Below are 18,748 nucleotides of genomic sequence, written 5' to 3' on the forward strand. Positions count from 1 at the left end.
CACAGCCAAATTCCAGCCACAACGTGGATTCAGCTCCTTAATGCCCCAAGTAATGATAAACACTCAGATTTGAGAAGGGGGTACAGACCAGTATGTGAATGGGAGGAGGAAGGCGCAGGATACAGAATTCAGAACCAGATTTAGACTTCAAGTTCCTCAGTAGGGTTATGTCAGAAACCAACATCAGCTGGAAGAGACCTCAGGATCCCTAAATCAACATTTGCTTGAGTAGGGACTATCACAACACTTGAGCATGCCCATCCTACCAATAACCCTTGGCTGGCTGAACTTGGAGAGAAAAATTAAAATAAAAATCAGTGATAGCACTTCATGTTGGAATAAGCATGGCATAAGAGATTTAGTGACCAGATATGCTTCAATCTTCCTGAATCTTGTCAGTCTCTTTTGGAGATAGCATTAAATTCAAGGGAAGTGTTTTTGCATTAATAATACATTCTCAGTGACTGAGAAGGAAGGCAACTTTCCCTCATTATAGCAATAAAACATTCAGCACTTCTGGCTTTTCTTCCTAAATCCTCCCAGTAGCTACGTTCAGTAAATTAACCTTACCTATTGAAGTCTGGTGGCAGATAGAGCCAGTCTAAATCAGCTTCCAACAGAGGGATAAAACACAAGAGGAAGAATCACAGCTCAAAACAATTTTCCAAATTAGAAATGCTATTCCATACTTTCCTGATTTCTCGCTTTGCACATGCTATTAAAAATAGCAAGTAAAACGCCTTACTTCTGAAAGTACACATCCTGATGCATACACAGCCCTCCCTCGGCCGCGTGGTTCAAGGCACACAGCAGCATTGCCCCCTCCGCACTCTATTGAGCAAACAGCCATCATCTAAGCCACAAGATCTCTACTGAAACATGACGACACCATAAATAGTTTAATTCAATCTGAAGAAAAAAGCCATAGCTTTCAATGTTTAGCCTGCATAAATATAAAATCATAAGGTTCATCCAAACCTGGGACCTGGGAGAAGAAACTCAATGAATTAGCGTGATGATTTGTATTCTTATTGAGTATAAAGAACACTTAGAAAAAGCAGGGATATAGGAGCTATAAAAAAGGAAACTTCCTTGTATCACTGACAGGAAAATAGTAAACTCTTTCTTCAGTCATTTTAGTATAACGGCATTATTGAAATCTTTACGCTTTGAGTGAAAGCATTAATTATTATGCCCATCAGAAATATTTTTCATTGTCAAATTGCTTTTTACCATGCTAATAAACACCAAGCTTTGCAGGTAAAAATTAATCATGTTATCTCATTTATAGGTCAAAAGACACAGACTAAAATAGTTTCTGCATCTCTCCCTAAATAACTAGCTTTTGCATATCAATTTTTATGGCACATTAGAAATGAATGCAATTCAGACAGGATTTGAATAGCTGAGTAGATAGGGAGGGAAAGATAAGAGCAGATAAGAAAAATTTTGCAGTAAGCTAAGCCTTTTGCAAAAACCTGCTTAAAAAAAAAAATCAAGTTTCTTTTTTTAATTTCTGGACCCTAAATGAACTAAGGATGAAACAGCTGTATGCAGGTCATTACTCAAAGTATCCACAGATTACGCTTCCAGCCACTATACGTATAAATGGTACATCAGAACAACTTAATGCATTAAAAAATTATTTTAAATTACTCCAGCATTTCATTCAGGCTAAATGCAACTTCCACAGCTCCCACGTAACTCGTGGAAGTGGGGTGGAGGAATTTGTCTGCTTCTTGGGTATTTTAGTATAGCCAGATGACTAAGTCCTCCTCCCATTTTTATAACATTTAAGCTTATTACGAGGGTCCTCTTTCCCCTTTGTTTTAATAATACAGGGGGTTTGTAGGTGTGAAGGAATACAAGAATGGCCACCTTTCCCTCCTCATTATGAGGCCCATTAGAGCACAGATACTTTCTTTTCACGTCTACTTCCCCCAGCATCAGATAGGCTTGGGTCATCCTCTCATCCAGAAGTTGCAGATGCCTGCCCACCGTATTTCAGCGGCTACCAACTGATGGTTAATAAAGGTATTAGACTGTTATCTGCTCGTCTAGGAGGCGGCAAGCAGCCAAGGTTTGCTCATTTGCTAGTCCCACACAGCAACCTGAGCTCTTACCATCTTTGAGCCCTTCCAGGACAGAGTCATATTTGTGTTGTGTTTAATGTGATTTCTAATGTAAGATGAACAGACATTTCACTTGCTTTCTGAAACTCATTAAAGAAATGCCTGCATGTGGTGCTAGCTTAGTGCCTTACACTTCCGTCCTGCATCTTTCAGCTGAGATTGAGTCTGAGGCACAGGAGCAAAGCAATCTTCACAGCACCCCACTCCAGCCTCAGGGATACAGTGTTAAGGTCAGGCAACCAAAGTGTTCCCCTGCTATACAGAAAGCTGGTACCTATATGGAAATACACAGCCTGGGCCACAGGGGAAGATATAAAAAATCAGGCCGTTTATTTACATCTCCAAACATGCTTCCCTGTGTCAGACTTCAACCAGCCAGTTTGAGAACTGTTGGCCGCTGTAACACATCCTGGATCTCACACAGCACAGCACTGTGAAACACAGAGATCGTGCAGCTACCTTCTCTATGGAAAATGAGCTGCTTGGAGAAGCCTCTGACCATCTTGACAAAGATGCAAATGTTCTCAAAGAAAGGAACAGTTTCATAACAAAAGTGATTCTGCTACTACTTGGTTTCCATTACAAAGAAGTAACCAAGACTTGCATGACAGTCTTTACCAAAGCAATCTGCATTACTTCAACACACAAATGTTTCTAAGTAGGTAATATGTGCTGCAGACTCACCTCTAACAAATACACAACGCGTCAGGAAGATGCATGATGATGTAGGTTTTGAAGTGAGTGTCCCAAACAGCTTCAGGACGTGAACTACAGCTGGGATCACTAAGATCTTTTTTTTTTGATCATTGAAGAAAGCCATGAAGGTGGGAACAGTGCACAGTAATCTCCAGAACTGCATGTTCTCACTTGCCACCCTCTCTCACCTTGTCCACAAAGCCTGTCTGCAATCCTAGCATTCATTGGCTCTAGTTGGGTTTTGATCACAAGTTCTTCAAGGTGAAGATTCTGTCCTTTACAGACATAGCACACAGAGAGCTGTGCAGAGAGAACTGGCCCACAACACTGGGTCTGGCCAAGGAGGCTTCAGAGCAGCCCCAGCAGGGAGAGATGGATCTAACCACCCTGCCCATTAACATGTCCACAAAACAGCACGATGCAAAGAGCTCAGACCTGTTTGCCAGTCCCAGGAAGGGCAACTCTGTGCCCAAGGTAAACTGGATCTTACTACTGTTTTACAGGACCTCACGTAAAAGCCTGAACATTGCGTGTCTATGAACAACAGCATTGTGGCTTTCCTGCAAAAGCAAAAAGCCTGCTCCCAGCATTTGTGACTGGAAAGAGAACATGACTCAGATAGTATGACTGTGGCAGCATCTGCCTGGGACAGTCACTCTGCAGAGGTGTCCTCTGCAGACATCTCCTCAAAGTCCTGCTGCTTTGGGACTCTCTAGTAGAAGAGAGCTATAAGGCCAGATCTCCTGGCTCCTACCACCCCACCCCCTGAGCACAAGGATAGTGTTCCTGAGGGAAGACCCACTGCATGGAGGATGTCTCTCCAACCTGACACTACTATCCAACAGGGCAGGCCCGTGCTCAGAGGACTGACAAGAGCACCTCCAGATCTCAGTGGGGTAGCCAACAATGTGCTTTAGCTTTGCTGTCCCAGTAGACCAGTTGGCAAGAACATGTCCTGCTGTATTTCCCAGCTAACAGCATCCTGCGCTGTCAGCAGCCTGCCCCGCACCCAGGTGGTGAAACCTCACCAGGGCCACCAGTGCCCAGCACTGACCTCCAAGGAGAACAGAGAGCACCAAGAACTGGTTGGGCCCTTACAGAAGAGCTTCCTTCCAACTTGAGATATTCTGTGATTCTATGCCCCTGCCCCCCATGCAACATGGACACATCAGGTCCCCACCTCCCACCTCAGACAAGGTAAAAGTAGTAATATGTCTTTTTCACTGCCAGAAAGGGATTTCCCTGTGTCTTCAGGGCTACAGAAAAGGGTATAGCACCTTTGGAGGAAGGGAGCCGTCCCTGCAGCAAGGCTAGCCTGCAGTCCCTCTCCGCTCCATCTAGAAGCTAGGGATACGTTCCACACTGTGCAGCTTGACTCTTGCTTGGCTGCTTTCTTTCCCAGCCTCTGAGTCTGAACATCACTCTGATGTTCCTTCCCCTGCTAAGCATCTTTCTGACTGTGACTGAAGAATCTGGCAAATGACCAAGTATTCTTTAACCTCCACATTAACTATTGTTAGCTTTGGCAAAGCCCAGCTCCTGGGATGCCTGGAGTGGTATCGCTTACTGCTGCAGCCTACAGGAACTGCTGTAGTGGCGAGATTCAGAGAACTGGGATCAGGTAGCAGATGCAAAACAAGAGTCCAAACCCACAATGCCCTCCTTTCCCTCATTGCCTAATGAGCTTTGGGAACAGCTACAACTTTTAAGCTTCTCACTGCTGGAGAAGGTTTGGAGACAGTGAATGTGCAGAACAGAGTAAGTCGAAGAAGCTGAAAGTTAGACAAGGCCAACTGTTACTTTTAGACCACCATGATGTGTTGGTAACATTGCAGATCCATGGAGTGCTACAATTATTTATCTTTTAGGAGTTGGGAGGAGATAGAGATGTTTGTCTCTAGCCAGGTTTAACTGTTAGAAGGAGGCACAGGCTGCACCACCACCTCACCCCACACCAGGACCCTCCTGCTTGCACTCTTACTGCAACAGTCCTAACAACAGTAAAGTCCTTGGTCCTGCACCCCCACTGCACAAACAGTAGGATATGTCCTTCTCCCCTCACTCTCATGAATGAGTCCAACCAGTGCAATCAGTTACGGCTGCTCTGAGCAGCGCCAGAGATGAGCCTTTAGTCCTTTTTTTTAGAGGACTGCAGGCTTTGCAAAGCATCAGCACCAGCCACATTCAGACAACGAAGTTGTCCTGGGATGGCAAATCCTAGGCAGAAACATCCACAGCAGTCACTAGGGACAGATGAATTCAGGGACCAGAAGGTAGGTTTTCTTAAACAGACTTTATGTTGCTTAATATAGCACACACTCTTCCCCAGTATCTGCATAACGCTAAGTTTGAAATGTTCTAAGATTTGCATTGAGGAAGACTGGAGGGGTGGGAGAAGGGCTGCAGTAGAAAGCATTTAAAAACCAAGGGATTACTTCAGAGAAACACCGTATACAAGCAGCAATCTTTTAACACAGGACTTGCAATGCAGAGGCTTGGATAGTAATGAAAATAAAACATAAACAAGTCCCTAGTAGGACAATGCAGCTGCAAGTCCATTTAGGATTAGTCACAAAAGCTGAAAATGTGAAGGGTTTGGGCTGGCTCGTGCCTTCCCTCGGGGGAGACATCCTGCATTGTGCCTCACTATACACATACACAAAATTCGTCTGTTAGATCTGTGCACCATAGGCCTTCTCATGCTACTCCAACATTAAGTGAGTTTCAAGAATTGCTTCAGTGCCAACACAACTGGATCCCTGCCGTAAGCAGACTTCATCTGCCTTCTCATTCTCCCATTGAGATGCCAAAGTTGCTTGTGTATTCCCTTTAAGGTCATCTCTACTTTGGACCTGTCCCATTCTAGTACCTTGATTTTTGCTAGTTTGCCCTGAACAGCCTTTTTTTCTGCATAGCTAGATAAAACCCAGAGAGTATTTGTTCCCCACCTCTACCTCATCAAGGAAAATCTCTAGTCAGAGCAAACTGCTGAGAATTTTTCGCAGAAGATAAGAGTAGAGACTCTCGGGGTTGTCTGACCCCCTGATAACCCTTCCACCAAAGCCAAGAGGCACTGCTGTGCAGCCCGTCTTGCAACTAATAAACACAAGTACCCGTGGCCTGAAAGGCTGCCTTGTTCAGCTGCTCGTTGCCAACTCAGGCAGCGACTGCATCGTAGCAGTCGCTATCTGTTTCCACAAGATAGGAATCGGGTGACCCTCTCTCAGGTGCTGCTTTTGCCACCAGCTAGCTGGACCCTTTTTCTTTTATTTTATTGCAGATGTTACATTTCTGCCCCCGGTTCAACTCCTCCAGCTACATGAGCTCCATCAGAAGTTCCACAGAGAGCCTTTTGCCTGCTTGTGTAGTGCATGACAAAGCACATAACGTGTTAGACTAAAGTCACAGTCTATTTGTTTCGCATCAAGACATGTACCGGTAGGACATTCAAAAAGGTAAAGGTGTCCCATCTCAGGTTAACTGTGAAAACAGTGTGGATAGCCAAAAAATATATATATATATCTCAAGGCTAACATGACTGCTGTGAGCTTTTAATCCAAGTCAAGTCTTTGCAGATACACTTTTTTAAAAAAGGTACTTACCTGTCCTCAAGCCCCGGTAATTCTATTGATCACTGCCCACAAGAAACTGTACTTTATAGGACATACTGCCTCCGTATGATTGAAATAGCTTCCTTCCTTAATCAGCATATAATCAGATATTCCCACACAGGAGAACTATAGCCCTGATTGACAAGATAGTTACAAAAATAAACCTGAGGTTTAAATATAGCTTGCTCGGCTCCCTGGAAGGTATGTAGTATTGTGTTATACAAGTCTACCATAATTTTCCTTGAATTATTATAGTCCATATTCTCCCACTGTCTTGATCTCTGTCAATTAAACAGCTACCAGATTTCTGTTATACAGGAGAGCTGGCAGCTAGGGTTAGGTGGGAATGGCAGCTAACCTCTCCTCTGCATGGACTGACTTACCATCAATATTTCATTGGCAATTAACATGTACAGATTTTGAGTTCATGTACCAGTTGAATGTGTGATGTCTGATGCAATTATAGAGGTAGATAGGTAAATAAATGTGCAGGACTACATAGCTATGTATGGAAACAAAATATATATGCCCAACACGAAGGGATATGTTTGGATGAGGTCTATGTCTCTATGTATGCAAACACACAAGCTAGGCAGGCAATATTTAATGATTTCCTCTTTCTAGGGTGGATAGTTCCATAGCACAACACTTATTGCATTTCTCCCCATCTATCAGGATGTTCTGATGTGTTAAATGTGCAATGTAATGAGGGCAGAGCTCTATAGCCCTGTTGTTCTCATTTCAGAAAAAAAATTGAGATTTTTTAAAAACCATTCTAATTATGAAATGTTTCTCATCTCTTAAAAACCTCCCCATCGCTGGCTGACTAAAAAACATGGGACAGACCTCATATTTATTATGCAAATCCTTAGCATTAAGAAAACAAATCACCAACTAACATCTGTCTCGCCCTAAAGGAAAATAAATAAATTAAAAAAAGAAAAAAAACCAAAACCGAACCAACACCCTTCCCCACGCTCCGCTACGCAACGGACCGAACACCCCCCGCCGGAGCGGGGAGGGAAGCGCCTCCCCGAGCCCGCTTCCCTGCCGCTGCTGCAATGTACCCACCACAGCGGCAGGGCACGGCACGGCACGGCACGGCGGCTCCCGGCCCCCCGCCGCGCTCCCGGCCCGGCCACTGCGGTCCTTTCGCCGCCGGCCCCCCGACCCACCTTTCCCTTCCATCGCGGAGCCTTGCGAGCGCCGGGAAGTTGCCGGGAAGTTGCCGGAAGACGCGCTCCCTCCTCAGCCGAAAGCCCCGAGGGCAGAGCCGGCCGCCGCTGCCTGCTCCGCGGTGGGGGACGGCGCCGTCACAGCCTCGGAGCTGCAAGCAAGCAACCACCGGGGGAAGCCGGCGTGAGCCGCCGAGCCCCCCCCGCCCCACGCCCCCGCCGCGGGGGGAAGCGGCGCGCAGCGGAGCGCGGCCGCGGGGGGAGCGCGTTACCTGGGCGCCGGCGGGAGCTGTCCCTGGCCGAGCGGTGCTGCGGGGGCGAGTGGCTCCGCGGCCCGCCGCGCTGCCTGGCGCCGCCCGCATGCGCGCCCCGCCCGCGCCCCGCCTCCGCGGCCCGCACCGCGGCACCGCCGGGCCCCGGCTGCGGGCTCCGCGGGGCGCGGAGGAGGAGCGGCCGCTCGGCCGCGCCGGGCCGGGCTCCCCCGTCCCCGCGGGGAGCAGCGCGTTATGCAACGTGGGCACCAGCACCCGCTTATTTATTGCGGGAGTCCCGCCGGAGCCCTCCCTCCCGAGCCGGGCACGTAAACCATCTCCTGGGTACGCAGGGATGGCATCTGTGCAGCACAACACGCAACACATCCCGGCTGCTGCATAGGCACCGGTTGATTTTCACAAGTGATGTGTGCATTGCACATGGTCTGAGGCAAGCCCCCAGCCCACAGCGCTCAAATTGGTCAGGTCAGAGGGACCACGCCGCTCACCCTCACCTCCCTGTATCAGATAAGCCAGACTGAGCCCACAACACCTGCCAACATGGCGAGGATCTCTTAGGAGATGCCCAGTCTCAGGTTCAGGCCTTCTCCAGATAGGTTGTTTCAAGATTAATTATGCTGATTCATAAAACATCCACTCCATGGCTAGTTCGTGCTTTTCTGCTTTTGCATCCAGTCGCTGGGTTTTGTTCTCCCTTTGACTGCTTAATAAAATAAGCAGTCCCCTGCTAATGAGAAGTTGATAAAACATTCATACCAAGATCAAGTCACTTCTTCGGAGAACATAGATTGAGCTCCTTAAGGTCGTCCCTGTAAGGAAGTTTCTCCACACTGGAATTATTCCTGTGGCTCTTAAGTTTTTACAGAGTTTTCAACTTTGGTACGATGGGGATGGTAAAACCCGGTTCTGTGCTTATTTTTATGATTTGTGTTACTGAAAGAGCAGCTCAAGGCATCCACTGTGCTGGGAGCTGCACATGTAGAGGATAGATGGCTCCAGCACTACATTAAGGTTCTAAATACAGGAACAGTAATTTCTCTCTCCTGCTGGTGTTTTATACATCCTGGTGTTTATATTCACCTTCTCACCTGCAGCCCAGTATGGGCAAACCAGTCAGTGGTTACAGAGGCTCTCATGCTCCTTGTTCAAGCTACTGTAATCCATCCTGCAGGCACTGCTGCCCCATTCTGAAGCACAGCCCTGAATTTGGTTATGGAAGCGAACACTGTGCACGTGATACCCCTTGGTGCACAGTCCAGGCAGTTCTGAACAACACCTGCTCCGGTCTCAGCTACCACCCCACAAGGTGGCAGAGCACATAAGTTAGAGATGGCATATTAGTGCAAGAACATGCCCCTGAAAATCAACTAGAAACAGCCCAGCTGGATGAAGACCCACCATGTAAAATTCACATATTAACTGGCTCCTAGCCCACTTACTAAGCCCTACATTATCGTGAAGAATATCATTAGTTTTATTTCAGGACTCAATATTGAGGTATTATAGGTGAACTTTGAGTCAAAATGCACTATAGAGAACTGACAAAGCAGATTTAGACTTTATGATTTGACTAGAAGATCAAATTAGATTTCTATTGTTTCTTCTGCTTCTTTCATCAACTGGCGGGATCCTATTTCCCCATTGCTGTGTCTTTACCCACCACCAATGCCAGTCTGACCAGACTACGCTTCTGAGGTCAGCCTGCGTGTTTTTTTCTGAACAGCAATGAAACAACAGCTCTTTCAAGGCCTATTGGTCCTTACCAATGTTCCAAAATGCAATCAGAATATGCACCAGAGTGCTCAATAACTCCTCAGCCAGTTCTTTTAAAACTCTTGGACTTGAGTTATCAACTCCCACAGATTAAAACCAGGAAAGCTCTCTGAGCACATTAAGGTTCCTGACATCCAAGTTCAAGAACAACTTTCAACAGGAGAAGTGAGGGCAAAGAGACACCCTAACTTTTAAGGTATAGCCAGGCTAGTTACTCAGAACATAATCTGAGGCACCATTTGTACCATCAGGCACTGGACCAAGGAACCAAGAGACTCCTTTCAAAGTTGCGCGCTCCCTGGAAAGCCAACAGCCATCAATAATTCAGCTTCACAGGAAAAGCTGGGGAACAGTTCCTAGCTGCAGGCATCAGGCTGAGCCCCACTGCCAAGGGAATATATGAAGACCAAGTTTCTCAAACATCAGAGATCTATTTTTCCGATGTCCTGAAAGGGACAGCCATAACATGCTCCCCATTAACAAAGGTAGGTTGCTTTCTTCTAGGGTTTGTTTTCTTTGTGGAGGTCCTCTCAATGGAGAAGGACAAGAAATAGGAGTTCAGAGGGCTCACCCTTGGGGAGCAAGGCAAAAGAAACATTTTGTTAATTTTTGCTTTGCTTTTAAGCTCTGAAGCATTTCTTCCTTTGAGGTAACAGCAGGTAGGAACAGAGCTCAGGCAAAACACCCAAACCCACCAGTCCACACATTGATTTTCAATCACAATTTATCAGATCTTTCTGGGTCACATCTGGGACATCACAATCTCCCTTCCAGCTCATTAAACCATCACAAAGTCTTAAGATCCATGTTCTTAAAATAAGAAGCCAGCTTGAAGAGAGAAGCCCCTCCCTAAGCAGAATACAGATGAAGGCCCTTCAAGGCTTCTCTCCTCAATACAAAGCAGAAAATTCAAGGGAACAAGTCCGGTGGATATTTTCCCTCCCCTTCCAATCACAGGTCACCTTTCAAACTACTTATCAGTAGAAAGGAATACAATATTGCCGGTGCTGTACTCTACATTTCAACTGTGCATCCTGCGTTAAAGTATCAAGCAAGCTGGATCAGCTTGAGTTAGATCACTGTTTCTCCTCTAGCCCCCTCAGGAAAGTCAGATCTGTGTCTACTGTGGCTTTGCAAGTAACAAGCATCAAATAAAGATACACACATTAATGGCATCTCAGTAATGCATCGAGTTGTTCTCCAAACCACAGTAAGACAAAGCGTTGCAGCACTCAGGAGATGTGGATGTGCTGAGCCTGGACTCTTTCCCATCCACACCTTTTGAGCCAAAGTGGAAGGAGAGCTTCTGAAGCACCACTCTCCATACCATGTCCACAGCATTGCTTCCCTCACTTGTCAGCTGTTTTCCTCGCATGTTCAAGCTTTCAGAGTAAGCTGGAATCATGGTACAAATAAGGAGGTGGCTCAGTCCAAGCACAAACCACCCTACACAGACCCTCTTCTTAATGCTCCAGTGTGTCCTCAGCGCTTGTCATGGGACAGAGACCACCATTTGTGAAAGGTAGTGGTTTTCACCTTTGATGTTAGTCCTGAGTGGTTTCTGAGGGGCTGCCAACACAGGGCTGCTTCAGGGCTGCCTGCACTGTTGTTTTATCAGCAGGGCTCTTGGCCAGCATGCACAACTGGAGAGCTGCCCACCCCACCAGACCAGCTCGCTTTGTGAACAGCGGTCCCTAGAGTTACACCCTCTCCCCAGCAGGAACAGAACAAGGTGTATGGAGGTAAGGCTTCTACTTGGCAGAGAAGAGCTCAGCCTGGACAGGTGAGAGGGAACAGCAAGGAGTCAGCTTGACTGCTCTCAGATGGTGCTCCAGACAGAGATGAAAATATTATCCAGGCCTCCAGCCCCTGAGGAACCTGCTGCTTCCCCCATTGATGGTGAATGCTGAGCAGAGCCCACTGCCTGCTGCAATCAGTGCTGCCTGCCCCCTGCCTCTGGAAGCAGCTGGCTTAGGAGCAACCCTGAGCACAGACATGATAAAGCCAAGTGGCCATTTTGGCATTGCTGCAGACAGTAAGCCCACGTGATGATCATACATGGTCTCCCAGCTGCTGCTGCTCCTGCCCATCTGCTACCCTGGCACAGTGCCTCCTTCTCTAGAGGGAACCTCCATTCATGAGGGCAGAGGCACCAGCCAGCCTGCAAGGTCATGCATGTAGCCACACACATGCTGCCACATCTTTATGGGACACTTCTACATGAGGCTGGATGTGCCAGGAGGGAGCAGTCACACCAGTGGTGGTATTTCATCTGCTCAGTGCCAGTTTCTGGTGATGACCATCCAAACCAGCAACAAATCCAGGCACAGAGGCACTATCTCAAGGGCCAGGGGACCTAGCTTCTGTACCAAGCTCCACACAAAACTGGCCAGAAGCCAGTTTCACTTCTTCACTTTGATTTCCAGGGAGTGTGAATCTAGGTGCCAATGTCGCAGCCTGTTCCCAAACTGCCCAGAGGCCAACTTCAGCACCCAGATCAGAAGACTTCCTGGCTAGATACAGAGCTGCTCGCACTGCAGGTCACTTGTCCCGCCCAGAGCTTAAAGACAATGTTCCTTTAAAGACAACTAACAGCTCAATCAAAGAGGAGCTGCACTGAGTTCTGACCAGAGGAAGAAATAACTATTAACCTTGATGTTCAGTGTGGGTCTAACCTTGAAAGCAGTGCACTCCTTGAAACCAGCTGCAATGGGGAACAGAACTCAGCCAAGCACTTCTGGAAGTCCTTTTTTGGACTCTGAAGCATCTATTCCCAAAAACCAATGGGCATCATTAGCTGTCATCATTAGCCAGCAGAACAGATTCCTTTAGAACAGAAAACAAAACAGCTCTCTACCACACCGTGCTCAAACAACGTCCACATGCCATGAGCTGTGCTCAGATAAGCACAAGCCAAAGCAGCAGGTTCCAAGAAAGTAGGCCATGACACAGCAGCAGCAGGAAGGACCTCTAACACTACTGAAAAAGGAAAGAACACAGTGGGGGAGAAAGGGAGTAAACAGAGATGAGAAGTTTTTAATATAGGTAGGGTAAAATACAAAGAACATCTACAAGCTGTAATCCATTACCCTGAGGACGATGAACATAGCTTCTGATTACAAACAAGAAAACAATAACTACTACATCATCAGCTGCTGTCACTTCCTTACATCATCCAAGTAGTTACTAGAAGCATAGCGTAAGTGCATTAGGAGCTGGTGTGTGGAATAAAGACCAAAGCAAGCCACAACCTTTGAGCAAGCAGTCAGTTTAATTACATAAAATTATTGATCCAGTGTTGTTGAGATTAATCAGCCAGTATTATATTAATAAAGGAAAAAACACTAACAGTCACAAAACTGCCAAAACAAGGGAGTACTTTTGCAATTACTTGCAACTAAATCAAAAATTACTATGGAAGGAAATCATGGATGGAGATAACCATCCTTGTACTGACTCAGAGGAACGTCCTTCTGAGCATCAGCATTGGGCTAGTAGAGTACCACCAGCATTCTTCTGCTACTATTCTTCATAAACATCTGTATACACCCATTAACATGCGTCTTGATGTTGACTTTAATGGTAGCTGGATCTGACCCAAACAGCTCAACTCCCAGTTTTAGTTTCCTGTGAGGTACGGAGCACCCTGAGCTCCTAAAAGTCTAGGGAAGCTAGAGGCTGTTCTCAGTCCTTGCAGCATCATGCTGTGTTTTCAGGACTAGCTCTCAGACCCTCTGAGCCCTACCACAGACTTCTAGTTATTCAGTTTAGTAAATAACTTTGTCACCTCCTCTGCCAGGTGGGGCCAGGGAGGAAGGTGTCTGAAGTCAGGTTGTTATACCATTATAAAAAAAAAAGCTTAAGACTTTCATGTAAAAAAGAGAAAAGATGTAAATAAGCTGCTGAATGGAGCTACTTAAGCACTAGACCCTTTTGACTTGATTAAAAAAGGTAATTACATGCATTCAGAATGCTTTACACAAGGAAAAAAAGCTTTACAGGGCAGAGGCAGCAAGGAGCTTCCTGCTGGCAGCTCAGCCCTCCTAAGAGCCAGGTGCTCAATGGAGAATGGACTATTTATCTTAAAATCCTATTTGCCTACGCCTGTTTCCTACAATAAAAAACTATTGGCTCATCACTGCTCTACAGCCATCAGGGATGAGTAACATTCCTATTCTTTATCTGCTATTACAAGAAATCACAGCAGACTGACCTCTGCTGAGGTCCAAATCCCCAGAGGAAATCTTTTTGCCTTATTCCTACCACGTAAGAGCCATTTCTAGGCCACTGAACTCTGCCCGCAGACCCTGCAGTCCTGTGAGATGCCCACTAAGAAGGCTATTCAACACCAGCTGACATCCATCAAAATCCTAAGCATGTGCCAGACTGCTCCAGTGTCCCTGAGGCAGGGGACAGGCAGAGCCTTGGGCAAAGAGTCATCTCCTATCCAGCTCCAACACTCCTTCCACTTGCCTGTGTTTACACTGTTCATTTTAATGCTACCTTTTCCAGAACGTTAGAAAATAACAAACACAATAAAAGCTGTAGAGCCAAGACCATTAGCATCAATGTATTCGTAGTGCGGCTTTCTCATGCCTCAAGGAATCAGATCTTTCTGTGATAACTCAAGCTGAAACTCAGAGTTTGTCCACATACAAGAGTCAGATAAGTGCTGCTTGATACCAGCAACACTGACAGCCATTTGACTGGACCAGTTCAGCGCTCAAGTTCTTCTTGGCAGATATCATGAAAAATATTGAGAACAGAAGTTAAATTCAAATAAAAGTGAGATATGTAATAGAAAACAAGGGGAAGAGGAGTGAAGAAGGAAGAATGACAAAAGCAGAGGGCAATCCTAACTGAACTAGCTCACTCTCAGTTGCAAAGATGGGAAGACCAACACTGATGTGTGAAGTTATCTCCACATTAGATGGTTACATCAGGGAGTGACATAAACTTTAAGCACTTGAACAGCTGTGGTAAAGGCAAAAAAAAAAAAATATTGACATGCTTAGCCTAAAGTACAAACTCATACATTTTGCTGGGAGAAATTGAGGAAAAAAAAAATCTGGCTCAGTTCTCTCCCAAAAATCAAATCCACAGGAACAGACAGCATCCTTAGAGCACCTTCCTCCCTTACATGAAAGGCTGCAAGCTAAGGAGACAGCTCTTCATGCTTGTAGGAGAAACTTGATCTCTGAAGTGAATAAGTTCTACCTTGCCTGGGTGAGGCATGACCTCAAAAGCCATTCTAACCCACACCAGCTTCCAGCAGCTCTGTAGTACAAAGAGATGCTGCTGCTTTCTGCTCCAGTGTCTCTTAAGTGGGATATAAACTATGGGGTGAGAATACTAACCCCTGTGGCAACCTAGATTGAGATGCAAGGACAACACTTCCCTTGGAGGTAGAGGGGTCTGGCACCAGCAAAAAAGCACCAGTCAGGCCCAGAATATGTATGATGGCTCTAATTTAAAGCTCAGGGAACCCTGGTTTCCAACCAATGTGGTATCCAGAAATGGACTTGACCTGCCACCTGTCCCAAATCTGCTGGATGCTAGGTACAGGCAGTCTTCAATGGCTTATTTAATAAGCCTGCCAAGATACTGCCTGCCTCTGCTCTTATCTGCTGAGGTTTTGCTTATAGAAAAGCTTGGTTGGTTTGTTTGCTTTGCTTATATACATAAAGAGCAATTTCTTTAAGCCTTGCTTTCCTTGATTGATGGGATCTCATTGAATCCATCCCAGAAGTTTGGGCTGAAACCAACCCAAACAGTATGAAAATCAGCCTGACCCTGAAAGGATGAACACCATTTGGAGGCTCTTGCTTGCTGCCCCCTTGGCAACTGTGGCCACAGCATGGCCAAGAGGTGCAGGGGAGTTCAGCTGCATCACCCATCTGCACAACCAAACCACACACCTTTAACCCAAGACTTGCAAAGCATGACTGCTTAGAAGGAGCTCAGCTCTACCTGGTGAGTACAACCCACCTTCTCACTATAGGCAGAGGAGACATAGCAACCTATAGTATTTTCTAAACATTGCAGTGGCATCTTCCAAGTGACAGTTAAATATAAATGTAGAAAATAGTGGAGATTCAAGGAAGAATCTGGGATTACACTCAGTGTAGCCAGCAAGTTACTTAAATTATGTTCACTCTACAGCAGTTCTCCATCTTTGCTCTTGTTGCAGACCTTTCAGCAAGGGATGAAGCAAGACTGAGATCATGGGCAGCATTTGTAACCTGCTGCCAGTTAGATGTTCAAATGGACTGCAACAAGCATAGCACTGAGTTGGAAGAACCACATGCTCCTGTGCAGATTCTTCCTTTATTCTACAGAGTCCAACACATGCTAAGTATAAGAGGTTGTTTTTCCCATCATGGAGAGCTGTCCAGGGTGGGTTTCAGAGGTCTTTTCAAGCACCAAGTCCAGAAAGCCCTCAACTTACCACCTAGATGGGATCAGAAAGACTCATGTTTCTCTGCCCATCTTCCAGCCTTGCCCTTGAAGATCCTGTAGCATCTCAGAAGCCCTGGAATAGCAGAGCTTTCTAGCTGTGTCAGTGCTGCACACATCTGCCATGCAGACCAGATCTGGCCACGACAGCCAGCTGAGAGGATATCAAGGAGCACAGTCCTGACGCTACCCATTCCCAGCCATGCCTAAAGCTGATCTCCATGTGCTTCAGGAGGGTCAGAATGGATCACCATTGCCCTTTCCTTTCAAAGCCCTTTCCCAGGTTCTCATTTTCTACTGCGTATAAAATGAGTCTTTCCTCCCCTGCATTTCTAGAACCTTTTTCTTAGCTGACTGATGAGGCAAAAGGGTATTTCTGTTTCTTAGTCAAAGTGGTTATCTTTCAAAACTAAAATACCGGAACCAAGCAGCAGTTTTAGCAAACAGTGCTAAGAGGACATTCCTCTCTTGTCAGAGGAGCAGCTGCACAGATAATGAATGCTGGGAAGAAGAAAACAGCTCCTTGGGCAGTTTTACAGTATTTGCTGCATTAGTGGTTGGCTTTGCAGAAACACCAACTCCAAGAGATATTTTCCTGAGCTAGGGAAAGGGATCACCTTGGAAGCAACATTCAGCATAGACAGGAGGAGCCTGAGATCACTCGCATGAAGGGGGGGAAAGCTGTGTCAATAATGGAAAAGATGCCAGGGAGGGTTTGCATGGTGTGGGAGAGGGCACCTTACACGGTCGTATGCATTAAAATACCTGTGGCCTGAGAATCCAGTGACATATCCAAGGTAAATGACGTGCAGGGTGAGGGCCTGATGGCAATGTCCATTGTCTCTGGCAAAGCAGGAAGCAGGAATGGACTGGAGGTGAGGGGAAAATGAAGAGCTCTGCTCTAGACTGATTGAAGCAGATTGTGCAGATCTGCAGAGAGATCTTCAGGATAGACCTGTCTCCTCCTGTTCTCAGCCTGAGAAGACAGGACAAGGCATCTACAAAGACAGTTTACTGCTGGAATGAGATCAAATAAGATGTAGAGGGAAGAGAGAAAGGGCCCAAGGACAGAGTGATATGGGACACTTGGACAAATTTAGACTGGAAAAGGCCAAAGGGAAGAACAGCATCCTCCAAGGGACTTTGTGAAAAACAGTCAAGGGAAGGGAAGAGCAGAGGAGGAACATCCCAGGTGGTAAGAGTAAGGACATCAGAGGAAAGAAGGGCTGACTGATGAATGCACTTGGCAAGTCAAGGTGCAGAGATGGGCTGTATTTAGAGAAACATGTGGGGGCTTGAATAACAAGTTTGTTTTGTAAGGAAGAGCTGCCAGAAGAGAGGGTGGGCTGAAGGGGAAGAATAACAGCATGGATAGGAATAGACACTGGGAGATGGGAGAAGGTGCCTGTGCTCACATCCAGGAGACATGGACAAGAAAGGAGAGCACATCATCTTGCATTTCTTTTTAAACTTAAAAAAAAAGTAGAGGAGATTTTGGTCAGAAAAAGAAATGAAGGCAGAGGAGGAAGGTTTGGACTGACTCAAGGTGGCAGGAAGCCAGTTGTGACTGAATCCCATGCCAACAAGAAAGCTAGAGAAGGAAAACTATTTAGTCAGCAAGGTGGCAAAACTGGAAAAGTTTAGCACAATCAGCATGGCAGTAGGATTTGAGACCCTTCAAGTAACAGGAGCTGAGGAAGGCAAGGCTGCAGCGAACCAGCACTGGGAATGAACAAGCTCCACATTGCAGCGGGATGAGAAGGCAAGAGGTTCAGGGTGACAGGGGACCAACTGTAGCAATCAAAAGGACAGACAGAAAGGAAACAAGAAGATGCAATGTCAAGGCTGAGAGCAGCAGAAACACCAAGTGATGGGATGTGCAGCCAACTGGTAGCAGCAAAAAAAAAAAAAGCCAGTAGCAACAGCAAGTGGAAAAAGCAATGGGGTTGTTTTCCAGTGGGAAGATGTTTTCCTGCCAGCACCAGGAAAGCATCAACTGGCAAACAGCTCCAAAATAAAAGCATTTGCTGGAAACACTTACTGCTTGATCCTGAAAATTCCTCATGTCATGAATATCTAAGCAACAAAATTACATTCTCAGTGCAGCGCTCAGGGTGCCACCTCTAAGGGGACAGCACCAGACAGGAGTCACGTTGAATCAAAACACCCTGGGCCAGCGCATGCAGACTCCTTCCCAAGGCAGCCCTCCAGTCTGTGAGCTCCAGCTAAGCCATCTCCCCCGTTCCCCAGCTGCAGCCCTCCTACATGCACGAAGCATTGCAATTCTGGCATCTGCATACAGACACGAGCCGTGTTTGCCACATGGAGGAAAGCTCTCGGCTCCCTGCTCAGCACCCAGGCTTGCCATTGCCACCTGCTATTCCTCCCCTTCCTGCAACACCCATTCTCTCCCTTAGTTTTTTTTCATTCCTCCTTCCCCTGATTTCAGCATCTTCTCACTTCTGCTCATCCCTGCGCTAGGATGAGCCTCCTTCCCCAGGCGTGGCTGAGCATTTGCTCTGTCTCACAGCTGCCGCATGCTTCCTCCAGTGTCATGATCTAGAAGGGGAAACATCGCCTCAGCTGCAAGTGCTCAGCCCCTTGGCAGTGACCATTAAAAGCCATCATTAAAC

The sequence above is a fragment of the Platalea leucorodia genome, assembly GCF_965183815.1.
Source record: "Platalea leucorodia genome assembly, chromosome: 8".
Classification (NCBI taxonomy): Eukaryota; Metazoa; Chordata; class Aves; order Pelecaniformes; family Threskiornithidae; genus Platalea; species Platalea leucorodia.